Source organism: Bidens hawaiensis, unplaced genomic scaffold (genome assembly GCF_021521415.1).
Source record: "Bidens hawaiensis isolate Kalapana, Puna unplaced genomic scaffold, B.hawaiensis_p1.1 tig00041198_1, whole genome shotgun sequence".
Classification (NCBI taxonomy): domain Eukaryota; kingdom Viridiplantae; phylum Streptophyta; class Magnoliopsida; order Asterales; family Asteraceae; genus Bidens; species Bidens hawaiensis.
The window spans coordinates 76,852-89,684 of record NW_027497293.1 but is presented as its reverse complement, the minus strand read 5'-3'; the positions used below and the strand labels follow the sequence as shown (position 1 = coordinate 89,684).

Genomic DNA, 12,833 nt, shown 5'->3' with positions numbered 1-12,833 from the left:
GCCCAAATAAAATAATATTATTTTATTTTAAATTACCAATTAAGTATGAGTCCCTAACCATTAACAAATTAACCGATAATCCGATTTACAACTGAACCTTCTCGTCCAATGTTTCCAATATAGTTTCATTATGGTTTCAAGTTCATTAATATATATTACATTATCTATTTTAGCCAAGGTCTTTATCGTTTCAAGTCAGATCTGTTCGTTTACCGTTCGAGCTTCATTTATTTGTCTATTTATTTCTCGGTTCATCAATCGAGGTGAGTACATTTCATCCCCCGTTTTCACTTTTATCCTTTGGGGGTAACATGCATACTTATTCAAAACAAGAATGATTTATTATACACGTTTCTCAAATCACAAACTTTAGGGTATATGATACTTGGAATACTTGCTCTTTTGTGTGTTATATGCCTCATATGCTTTACGTGCGCGAGTGTTTATTTTTATGTCGTTGTTGAGCCTCATTAAGTATGATCATACGCTCCCCTAACTACTTAGCCTTGTGCTAGTAGAATAGGGCCTCAATATCCGAGTATGTCGGTTGTTACCGAGTAGAAAGGATCCTCATTTACATATGTTTTATATGCCACGATTGATGCTTTTATTTATAGTCTCATATACGTATGTGGATTTCGCTCATATTATATATACTCAAACTATGAAATTGCTCACCAACATACGTGTTGACAAAATATTATGTTATGCATTGTTACAGGTTTGACTTTTATCGACTTGAGGACTTGACGAAAAACGTTACCAAGACTATTAGGATATTAGTAAAACGAACAATATATTTATTTACTTGTGTTCAATTTGTTGTATGACCAAGATGTGTTGTTTATTGATTTGTGAAGTAAATGAGTTGATTAAATATTGTCACTTTAATAGTGTCTTGTGTATTTGTCCAATCACGTTGCACCCCGGCATGTTCCGCCTTTGGTCGGGGTGTGACAACAAGTGGCAAAAGTGATAGGCTTTTATTAGAAGAGATAGATGCTTGTAGCTATAATTCGGCCTTTGCAGCAGTGCGTGGAGAAGACAGGGTCGTCTCATGGGTAAGCCAAATAAAAGCTAAGGCTTTAGGCCTTTAGTTTTATAGGACCTCAATCTAAAATAGAGGTTTGTATTATGGATTTTTTTAGATTTAATAACTCAGTGATGTGCCACAAGTTAAGGAGGAATGACGCATACCCATCACCACTGCATATCATCTGTATTTCATAATTCATGGTTACTCTTTATAGAACACATAAAAAAGAAAAAATGCCTCAACATTTTAGGTAATTTTAGACATCCGAACACGTTGAGCCGGCCCTGGCGAGAAGATCATCTGATCCCGACTTGAATCCAGACAAAATTAAAATTAATAATCGGTTAGAAGGTCCACGGGCTTGAATTCCGTTCAATGGGTAAGATTGATGGTATCCTCCATAATTATGAAATGCATGAGTAAACAAATTGTTGTCTTCTTTGCATGGTAGTTGTAGCACTCTATGTAAATCTGGATGGCACCGGTCGTGAACACGAGAGATAACCGATAAGGAATACTGAACCTCAAATCCATCAACGTTTTGGTTTAATGGTAGTGGATGAGGGGAGAATTACACACTAAATGTGTTCAGATGGATCCCCTCATCCACTACTACTAATCCCAAAACACATTGAATATTGGTCTTTAAAAATATATTTTGATCATTTGGTGTTACCGGCCAAGTATCAAATGCATATTGACATACATATAATGAGGATCGGATGCTATGTAACACATAAAAAGTTTTACCGTGTTGGTGTTTGTATAGATTCACCCATAGTTGTATGTAGTGTAGCACAACATTCAATATTCAAGAGCGTATAGATCCATCCCTTTTTAGTATATTAGTGTGTTAAAAATATCTTGCTGAAAAGAAATGGCCCTTTGAGCATGACAACATTATTTTTGTCAAACAAGTAGGGTAATGGATTATAATAGCTTCAGGTGAAAATCTAAAAATTTGTCCTTTGTGGTCCCACATCATAATGTTCGGTATATATGTAGAGTTACTATGTCTTCATACATATCGCGTCTCAAATATCACCAATACATTTTTTGATACATAGATTATGGATGAGTGAGAACTCAATAGTTAAGGTATATAGTGCTTGGTACATATAAATGACAACCGAAATGAAATAAACCATCGTAAGGGAATGAAATAACAATGTTTTGTTGATCAATGTAATGAAATCACCTATTATGCAAGGATTCACAGTTCCTAAATTTCGGGCTGGCAATTCGTGTCTTAACAGGTTTAACAGGTAAGAGACGACGCGCGTAACACAAATATCAAACTTGAATACAACTCGTTTAACTATTTTATATGTCATGATTATAAGACAGTTTTAAGTTTTGTGTATCAATAAGGGATAATGAGGGAGTCTAGCCTACTAATTTCAATTATTTAAGAAAATAAAAAATTCACATACCGCACTTTTTTGATTAACATGTACCCAATTGCCAGCATTTCTTCCATTTCATTCTCTATACGACCTCCTGAAAATCTTAAAACCCAAAATAAGAAAAATAAACGACATTAATTGGTATAAGTGGCCGAGTTACAAAACTTATTAAATGTCGTAATTATGACAAGGGATAAAACACTCATCCAGACACTTTAAATTTGTTCCCTTCGGAGTTACATTTTATATGATATCTATCCTACAAGCCCAAAATAAACTTCATAATCCTAATCATGAAGCCCAGATACGTGTGTATGGCCCACATATAATTTATCTAATAAGCCCATATTTCATATTATAGCCATTTTATGTTTGCAGCCCGGAAACTGAAATCAGGGAATTTGTCACCTTCTGACTTTATATACACATGACGTAAGTTAAAAGGTCAACTAAGTGTAAGAATAAGAAAACTATTAAGGTTATGAGGTTGAGATTCTGTAATGCTATTTGGGTTATAATCTATAAATAGTAAAATTTGGGCTTTGATTATCCAATTTTCTTATTGGCTTCTTTTATATTTCATAGAAACATCCAAACGATTTACAATGAAGTGGCAGGTAAGCGGGCAACAAGCTGCGCCGCAACCCCCTTTTGGATAGCAAACCCAATCCGACTAAAAACAAAGTTTTGATTCTTATGGGCTGATACGTTACTATACACAACTTTCTGAACCCTATTCAAAAGGTCCACGGCTCCGGAGCTAAGAAACCAAAAGTGTCAAAGGCGAAGGGGATAAACACGTGTTGATTCTCCAAACAAGCTCTCTCGTGTTTACAACCTTGCCCGATGCCGCCTTCAATGCTGGTCTGCTACAAATCCAGTGTCCCTAATCCCAACAAGAGGGGACACTCCTGTGAGGTCGACACAAGCGTGTTTTCCCCTTACCCACCCAAAAACAAGTATATCGGCCGGTCGTAATGTAGATCTTCCTTCTTGAGGATCCGTAAGAAAGTTTACGGGGGCTTCCTTTTTAGCCGAAATTCCGTCTCGTTTAAGAACATCGCATAGAACATCCCTCACCAAATCATGCCTGTACTTAAACCCAGGCAACTCTTTGCAGTGAACCGCATGCTCGCCAAAAGAATCCAAACAAACCTTACGGCAAACCGGGCACGGCTCATCTACCGGAAACAAAGGGATCATTAACCGATACTTCAGGATGGCCCGGTACTCCAAAGCCGACATATGTTGGCCCAATCCTTCAATAGGGAGAACACTTAAGAAATCTTGAGCCCAAGGAGCCCGAACACACTCAAACACCACTTTCTGACGAGGGGATAAATCAAACCTCATTTCCAAACTCTTGATGATTCCACTATAAAGGGCACTCGCCAAAGCATGTTGGGCTTTAGGGGGGGTGTCTTTATTAGAGAAACCGCTTTGATTTAAAGTGATTTAAACGAATCAAATGAATACGTGAACGAACAAGCATATTTTGGTTCGAGCTTGGCTTGTTTACACACCAAGTTGATTTCGAACAAGTTTTTTAGCAATCCAAGAACCAAAAGCAACGTCAATAAAAATTCAAAATTCCTTGATTTCGAACTAGTATTAAAAGAGTTCATTTGAGAATCGTGGTCTGCTTTTGTCCAACTTGACCTAATACAATGAGTCTATAAATTAAGTTGAAAGACGTCAGAACACCGAAACTTAGTGAACAACCATAAATTAGCTTGAAAAGCCTTGGCAAAGACTTCTGCAAGATGCTCTATCAATTGGGGAAAAAATCATGGTTTAATCAACGGTTAATTTCGCCTAAATATTTCCCAAAAATTGCATCACATAAACCAAAAACCTAGTCTTATAGTTGGAAATTAGCACAAGTAATAAAGTGTATATCTTTTCAATATTACTAATTACCGTTAGCAAAAAAAAAGTGATTTTTTGGACAAGACAACATTGTTTATGCAAACAAGACCAGGTAATGCATTACAACAACCTCGGGTGAAAAACTAAATACTCGACTTGTTTTAAAGTATGGATTTGTCCACGGGTCAATCACTATTAGCTGATTGTGATTCACGGGTAAAACGTTTGAACCATTTGAATTTCAAATATTTGAAGTTTGATAATTTAAATAATTTATTATTTTCGGTCCTCCAATACAAATGTTTAAATTCCGTCACTGCTACCCATCAACACTTTTTGGTTGTATTTCAAACTTTATATGTGATCTCTATCCGATCACTTTTCTATTTCTATACCTAATAAATAAATTTCAGAACATATGAAACCCTCAAATGTGGTTTCCCTTCCCTTTCTCTCTTATTATTATATATTATAATTTTCAACTTCTAAGCTACTCACAAAATTACTATTCCTTCCAAAACAGGCTTATGTTACATATACGTTAAGCTTGGATGTTTGTAACTTTTAGTCTCCTTTTCACATATGTTATCTTATTTACACGTGTTTGTTTCACATAATCACAGCTGCAGCTTCTCCTCTTTGTACTATGGGGGTGTTTGGCTTAGCTTTTTTAGCAAAGCTTATAGCTTTTTTAGCTTTTTTTATAAAATAAGCTTCATTCGGTGTTTGGTTTAGCTTTTTTAACTTAAGCTTATAAGCTTATATAAGCTAATTTGTAGAAGCTTATTTGAAGATGGTTATTTAGTTTATTTGAAAAAGCTTATTTGTTTAATGGGGTAAATTACTCATTTGCCTTCAAATGATGATGGATTAATAATATTGAAGTAACTTACTACTATAACAAATTAAAAATGATGGATTTAACAACTTATTAAGATGTATAATCAACTTGTAAAATATAAGTTAATCCAAACACTTAAAAATAGCTTATCAAATAATATAAAATAAGTTATAAGCTTAAAATATATATATATATATATATAATATAAGCTAGGCCAAACACCCCCTATATGTTTGCTTTAGCATCATCATCGGAAGCACTCCTTGAAGCTCCATCATCTTCGGCCTGCGTGTCATCGGAAGGACTCATCTATGGGTATGTTAATTAAATTTATTTCGTTTTTTTTTATGTTTTTTCTTTAGGGTTTAAGTAAACTTTTGTTCTCACTCTTTAGCCGGTTGTTTAGATGTGTTTGTTGCAGGCTTCGATTGTGGAACGTGGCTTCAGTTTTGAATTGAAGAAGGTAAACATCCTTCCCTCCCCCCCCCCTTTTTAATTTATTGGTAATTGCAATTGATTTGGGGATTTGAGGTTGAACGTCAATTGCATATCTACGGTTTTTTTTGCATATCTACGGCGCAGCTTGTTGGCCGTCTATCTGCCGTTAGTATGTAATTGTCTCTGTTTTAAATTATTTATGGAGTTTCTTTTTTTTTAATTCTATTCAATTCCAAATAAGATGTTGTTAGACAATCTAATTCAACGGTTTCTTCGTCCATTGCTACTAAACAATCAGTGATTAATGTTTTGATCTATGCTCAATTGAAGGCCTCATCGGCCATAGGAGGTTTTTCAAAGCTCCATTGAAAGACCTAAGTTTGTTCGTTGTTCTTTACATCATTGTTGCTTTGCTATCTTTTATTTGGGATTTAGGAATCTGTCCGTCATTTCTAAGGTTTAGATCAAGGGACAGTGGACAAATGAACAAGAGAGGTATTTCTATTTTCTAACACCTTATTATTGACTAATTCATGCCTATTCTTGCATAAACATAATTAAAAATCAAAGATTACTTTTAAATTGTTTTTTATCTTTTTGTTCTTTTAGCAAGCTAATTAGGTTGGCAAAGGATACGGAGAATGGAATTGGGCTTTCGCTGGAGAATTTTTCACCTGGACTTGCCATTAATTTTAGGAAAAATGGATTTTAATAATCCCTTTAAATGGTATTTGCCAATAATAATTTCTATTCATTTTATCGCCACTGGCGGTCCCAAATTCAAAAAAGTTGGCCCCCAATGGTCCTTGTTAAAAATGACTTAACGGCGTTATAGTTTTTTCTTAATTTCAAACCAATGTTTTAGGGCTTTTGATCGTTAGGAGGATACGAGTCAATTGGTGTAAAACTGAGTTTGAAATAGTGCTTCAAAATGACGAAACAATGCTTCAATTCGGGTGTTTGAACTTACAATTAACCAAAATCGAGTCGTTTTGATCATTGTTTCGAGCTAAGTTTTACACCAATCAACTCGTATCCTCCTAACGATCAAAAGCGCTAAAACATTGGTTTGAAATTCAGAAAAAACTATAACGCCGTTAAGTCATTTTTAACAGGGGACCATTGGGGGGCCAACTTTTTTGAATTTGGGACCGCCAATGACGATAAAACGAATAGGGATTATTATCGGCCAATACTATTTAATAGGGATTATTAAAATCCAATTTTCCTTTTGATAACTCATACTTACTAGAGGTAATAGTTATATGTATTGATTTTTACTTTACTTTAGTCTATTATATATTTCCTTTTGTTTTAAAATTTAATTTTTATAACTTCTATAATAGTTTTAATCATGTTATATTATTCAACTTCACACTTACTATGGTGTAGATCCATGGCATAACGCCCATTGATGTTCATACAAGAATGAAACAGTTGAGCAAATAATACATTAATTTGTCATAATGGAAGGTTTCTAGATGAGTTCTTGAAATTGCAGGTTGTTTTGAACCCAAGACTCGAAAACAAGATCAACAAATCGCCGCATGGAAATGCATCTAAATCGGTCAAACTTTGAAGTCCAATGCATTAATAGGTAGCGGTGGTTGTATACGTTTTTTCCTGCCATTTGTAGTAGGTTTGGTTTTTCAACTTTTAAGTTTTGGTAATTAGGGTATTCTTCTAATTTATTTGAATAATTGATGGTTTATAAACATCAATTTGTTTGCTTTTTTTTTTTTACCAAATTTGCTGCCCGACAGGTGTATGATGAAATAGCATATCACTAAGAAGGGTTCAAGTCCAGCGTTCACAACCAACATTGTCGTATGAACTTGGATTGAAGGAATCGACAAGTTCTTTTTTTCTTTTTACTTTTCAAGATTTCCCCGCACACTTTTGAATTTGATATTCTGCAAACTTTTGAATTTGATATTCTTGTGCAGGTGCATGAAGAAGCAGATCTGATGATTGATATTGGATTTGAACTAAATTTATGCTCCATTGTTAGCAAAAGAAATTCTGGTACATGATCAATTTTAATTTCAGTTTTGTTATGGAGTATTCGGTTTGACTTAAAAAGTCCAAACCGTAGTGACTCAGTACTAACATGAGCTAGAAACTCTGTACTAGAATGCAGTTTAGGACTAGAATATTATGTCACGTTGCCTCCTTTTTTTTCCTTTTGTAAGAACATTCAATATTGTAACTTACAATGCGATATGTCTATACATTATCATCTTTAAAACCCAGCGCAACGCACGGGTCTAAATTCTAGTGAAATAATAATTTTTAAAGAACTATACTTTTAAATATTTGATATAAATTAAATTATGGATACTTGTTATTTAATTATGAATAGTTATTATATCATTAACTAAATAAATTTAATATGAATCCAACTATTGGTACTTGGACAGTTCACTGCGGACGGACTTCACCACCCCTTTACGTCATTGTCACTGACAAAACGGGGCTTTAAAGCCCCCTCTTCATAAAGCTTTGTGATGATATAAAGCCCCCATTATATGTGTGTGTTTGTGAGAGTGAGAGAGAGAGAGAGAAAAGCATCCATGGCCCACCACACCTTCTCCGTGTCGCTCGTCGTCTCGATGTAGCCCCCTTATATATCCCCTCGGAGGTGTTGCTCCCCCACCCCCCACCCCCCAAAAAAAAGGAAAAAAGAAAAAGCCGCCCACAGTGAAAGGTTTTATAATTTCTTGCTTTAATATGAAACTAGTAAATTACCGCGCGTTGCGCGGAGAAATCAGTTGGTAAAACCCGGTCATGATGGCAGAGAGTTAACGGTAATTTGAGGGATATTAGTTACGTTTGTTACGGTATCGAAACTAAATCTAAAAAAAAAGATTGTTACAAAACATGTTTAAAATAAATCAAACCAAAAAAAATCTTTGCACTCGTATAACGTATTATAAAAAACTAACATATTTATTCAGTTGGCAAAAACCGGGTTGTTGGTGCCCGGGCATTGGTAAAACCGGAGCATTAAGACGGGGAGTCGGCGTGAATTCGGTACTCAATGTCGGTTATGTTCGTTATAACATAAGGAACGCTGGTAAAATCCTAGCGTAGTCGGTCCTAGTCGTTGAGGCAGCGAGTCTATGGAAAATGCTTATTTCATGTTCCTTTACGGTACCGTAACTGTAAGAAACTCGTTCGGTTACATTCAACCCGAATTAAATTAAAATATATATAAAAATTGAGATGGACCAATAAGATGACGTCGGTCAGTAAAACCCCAGCGTTGGTCAAACCCGACCGTTATGGTGATGAGCCTACGCGAATTCGGTAGATTAAAACAAAAAAAAGTAATAAAAAAATAAAATTGATGTTCAATCAGTTACGTTCATTACAATTAGAGGTGCACAGAAAACCCGAACCTGGAACCGGACTAGATAAAAATACCCGGAACCTTTTTTTTTATACCCAGGTTTTTAATACCCGAACCCGTACCCGACCCTACCCGTAGGGTATGCATTTCGGTACCAAAATCCGTATTCGAAACCGGACCCGATTTGTACCCGGTAATACCCGAAAACCCGAATCGGTTCCATACCCGAACCGGGTTTTACAAATACCCTGTACCAGGTTTTTCAAATACCCTATATTACCAGAAAAATACCCGGAAAAATAATCTTAAAAGGTGCAACCCCTTAAACAATCCAACATATATCCGAAAAAATACCAGAATAAAAGCAAAAAAAAGAAAACCGGAAATAGAGGTTTTTCAATACCTGGAAATAGGGTATTCAAATACCCGGTTCTATACTCTACCCGAACCTGAGATATAGGGTATGGTTTTTAGAGACAATACCCGGACCCGAACCCGACCCGTGCCAATACCTGATTTTCATATACTCGGTCATACCCAAACACGGATATTTGAAAAACCCGATTTGTGTACCTCTAATTACAATACCATAACTTAAATAAAACAAAAAGAAACAGCCCAACAATAAACTGCCACTTGGCCCAGTAGAAACCGAACTGCACCAAAATTCAACTTTACTTATATTAGATAATTAATTGTTTTTTAATTCAAAATTTTGTTTAGTTTATCATAATTTTTAAGTGTTATGTCAAAATTCATTTATTAAAGATGCATCTTGACAATTATATGTGTTTACGTATTATGGAAAGAAAGAGGAGGAAAATAAATTTTTTTTTTTTGGCATCTCCACTTGATCGGCTCTATCTCTCTAATTTTCTTTTCTTCAAAAATTGAAAAGATACAAATTTTTCTTATTTTACTCTTCATTTTCTTTCGTCTCCTCTTCTTTTCTTTCCTTTAATGAAACTCGGGAACACCCCTTTTGTTTTCTCCTTCTTTAACTGAAATTCGGGAACACGATTAATTTTATATTCCTTATTTTCCTTACCTTTCATCCCTTAAATTAAACTCTGGAACATAGTGTTAAGTATATATGCTGCTTGACACAAATTCCACATGACATCTATCATACAATCCCAAAACAATATCCTAATCAGAAAGCCGAAATATCTGTAGCCCACTTGACAGTTGACATTCATCTTACAAGCCCAAAGTCTTCATGTGATATGCTAGTAGTACACAACGATCCCTTTCAGCAACCAAAAAATATATAGATTTAGTTTTTAAATGTCTCGGTTTTCTTGCCTTTGGAAATATGAAGATCTGGGTTCAAAATTTGCATGTTAATAGATTTTCTCTTGGAGTAGTTTAGGATTAGAAGTGGATAGATAGGTGTGCGTGTAGTCGTTAAAAAAAACACATTTGTCACAAATTTGTGCTCACATAATCAATGTCCACTGTCATCAAACCTAGGTATGTATCGTGTGAGGATTATGTAAATATAACGTATTTTTAGAAAGGACTATAATAAATGATTCCTTTTGTGTCAAAAAATGGAAGTGTGTTCCTTCTCTTTTTAACTTCAAATATAAAATTATTTAATATAAGTTTTTTTAAGGGGAAGGGGTATATAATGAATCACTTGGTCAAATTATAACCATCGTTTTTTTTTAATTTACAAGAATATAACTTCTAGTTTTTTGAAATAATCACTATGTTTTATCCAATTATTGATTCCGTTATACGCGAAATACATTTTCTTGAACCAAAGTCAACATGATTTAGAAAGTAATGGCCTATATAAAATCGAGAGAGAGAGAGAGAGAGAGAGAGAGTATTGGTGTTTAAGTAAAGGCTTGAAAGTGTCTATTCAACAAATATTGTGTGAGATCTTAGTGAGCCATTTTATATTTCCTGGATACTACTCTAGATGGTGACACTAGACAACTCAGTTTTGTTGTCTTCTAATTAACCTTTTTCACAATAAATACAGTATTAAAGGTTAGTTTAAACGAATGATTTTTATAATCATTTTAGTTCAGCTTTCATTTTACAAACTTCATCTTCAAATATAATTCTATATCTACATCAAATATCTGTAATAGTATTATTTAACTTTTTGAAGAGAGAAGGAAAAAAAAGATCCAAAAATTCTGAACTTTCTCAAAATGACCCAAGTATTTGTACTGAGGAGACGTATTGGAAATATAATCGATGAGATTGATGAACCATTAAAAAGCTGACACGTGGCAAAAATCTGACAAGTCTGACCGTATTTTTGAAAATCTTGGGGGGGTCGTCCAAATTTTTTCTTTAAATATTTTGGTAAAAAACAGTCTCTCTAGACGGTTTTTTTATGTTTCCTACCTTGTCCGTTCAAATTGTGATTATTTCTAACTTCTTCATCTTCATCTTCATCTTCATTTTCTTCATCTTCATCTTCAACTTTATCTTCATTATGTATGTAAAATTACAGTAAAATGACTCCAATAAAACCAAGAATTATAATATACTGGCAATGACCAAAAAAACTATAATGTATCACTGTGTTCTAAAATATCCATAATTTGAACACGGGTATGTGAGAAATCAGGCTGCAGTTCATGAATACTAAAAATCCACATCATGAAACCACTGATCCAATAATCTGACCATGAACAATAATTAATTATAGAGAGCCATTATAGGAAGCATATGTTGAGATTGGTTTTAAAAAGCGCGCTTAAAGCGCAAAGCGCCCTAAGGCGCAGGCTCCATCGCTTTTGTGTACATAAGGCGCACTCTGTACAAGAAGCGCAGCAGAGGCGCAAAAAGCGCACAAAAAAGCGCAAAAAGCGCGCGCTTCATGTACACGACAACGTTTTGTGCATCCGGACGTTGTACACTAGGCTTTTGAGCCTATACTTATAGGTAAAATATATACTAAATCATATATAAAGCTATATATTGGGTAGTGATGCTAAAAAATATATGGGATACATAAAAAAAAATTTTACATGAGCAGTTTGCGCCTCACGTACGGAAAGCTCGCCGCTTTTGCGCTTCACGCTTTGCGCCTTAGTTTTTGACCCTCTCTTTTGTGCGCTTCACGCTTTTTAAAACCAAGATGTTGACAAAAGATAACTTATAAAGGAATCTCAAGGTGTCACTCATGAATGATACTTCAAACCGAAATATTCTAATGCAAGAATTTCTAAAGAAAACCAATAAGTAATCACACAACGAAACGTACATAATGTGAAAAAATATACCTATTTGATATAACAATAATGATATAAATCCAAAAGCAAAATGAAGAAGATGAAGATGAAAAGATGAAGATGAAGTTAGGGATAATCAAAATTTGAACGGACAAGGTAGGAAACATAAAAAAAACCGTCTAGAGAGACTGTTTTTTACAAAAGGATTTAAAGAAGAAATTTGGACGAAAACTCCAATATTTTCAAAAATTTGGTCGGTTTTGTCAGAATCATGACACTTGTCAAATTTTAAATGGTTCACAAATCTCGTCGGTTATATTTCTTATGTGTCGGCTCAGTACAAAGAAAGTTGTGAATTTTTAAATCTTTTTGTTTTTCTCTCTCTTCATTTGGTCATTTAAGGAATTTTCCCTTCACTTTATTAAAGAGATTCAATCAATTGATAAGATTTTACCTCCTGTTTGATTATATGTAGAAATATAATGTCTTATTGATGTTGTTTAACAAGGTGATAGATTTACAAGGAATTTATTTAGTTAGCGAAAAGGGGGTGTGTGTTAATTTGTTCTAAAACAATTAGCAAGTTATAAAAGTTTCACCATAACCTACGACGGAATGTCGGGACATAACTGATTGCACAGTAGCTCACATGACATTAACATTAAGATAGTAACAATAGCTATTTATTTAA

The 12,833-nt window shown here is 34.4% G+C and overlaps 2 long non-coding RNA genes across 2 annotated transcripts; both read left to right on the top strand.

Annotated features, from left to right (window-relative positions):
• Positions 1-5,377: 5,377 nt before the first annotated feature.
• LOC143592771 (uncharacterized) lies at positions 5,378-6,285 on the top strand. The gene is made up of 4 exons (XR_013145983.1): positions 5,378-5,467; positions 5,559-5,615; positions 5,921-6,085; positions 6,200-6,285. It is a non-coding gene; the product is annotated as an uncharacterized LOC143592771 (long non-coding RNA).
• A 535-nt stretch (positions 6,286-6,820) lies between these two features.
• LOC143592770 (uncharacterized) lies at positions 6,821-7,449 on the top strand. The gene is made up of 3 exons (XR_013145982.1): positions 6,821-6,844; positions 7,092-7,187; positions 7,354-7,449. It is a non-coding gene; the product is annotated as an uncharacterized LOC143592770 (long non-coding RNA).
• Positions 7,450-12,833: the final 5,384 nt, after the last annotated feature.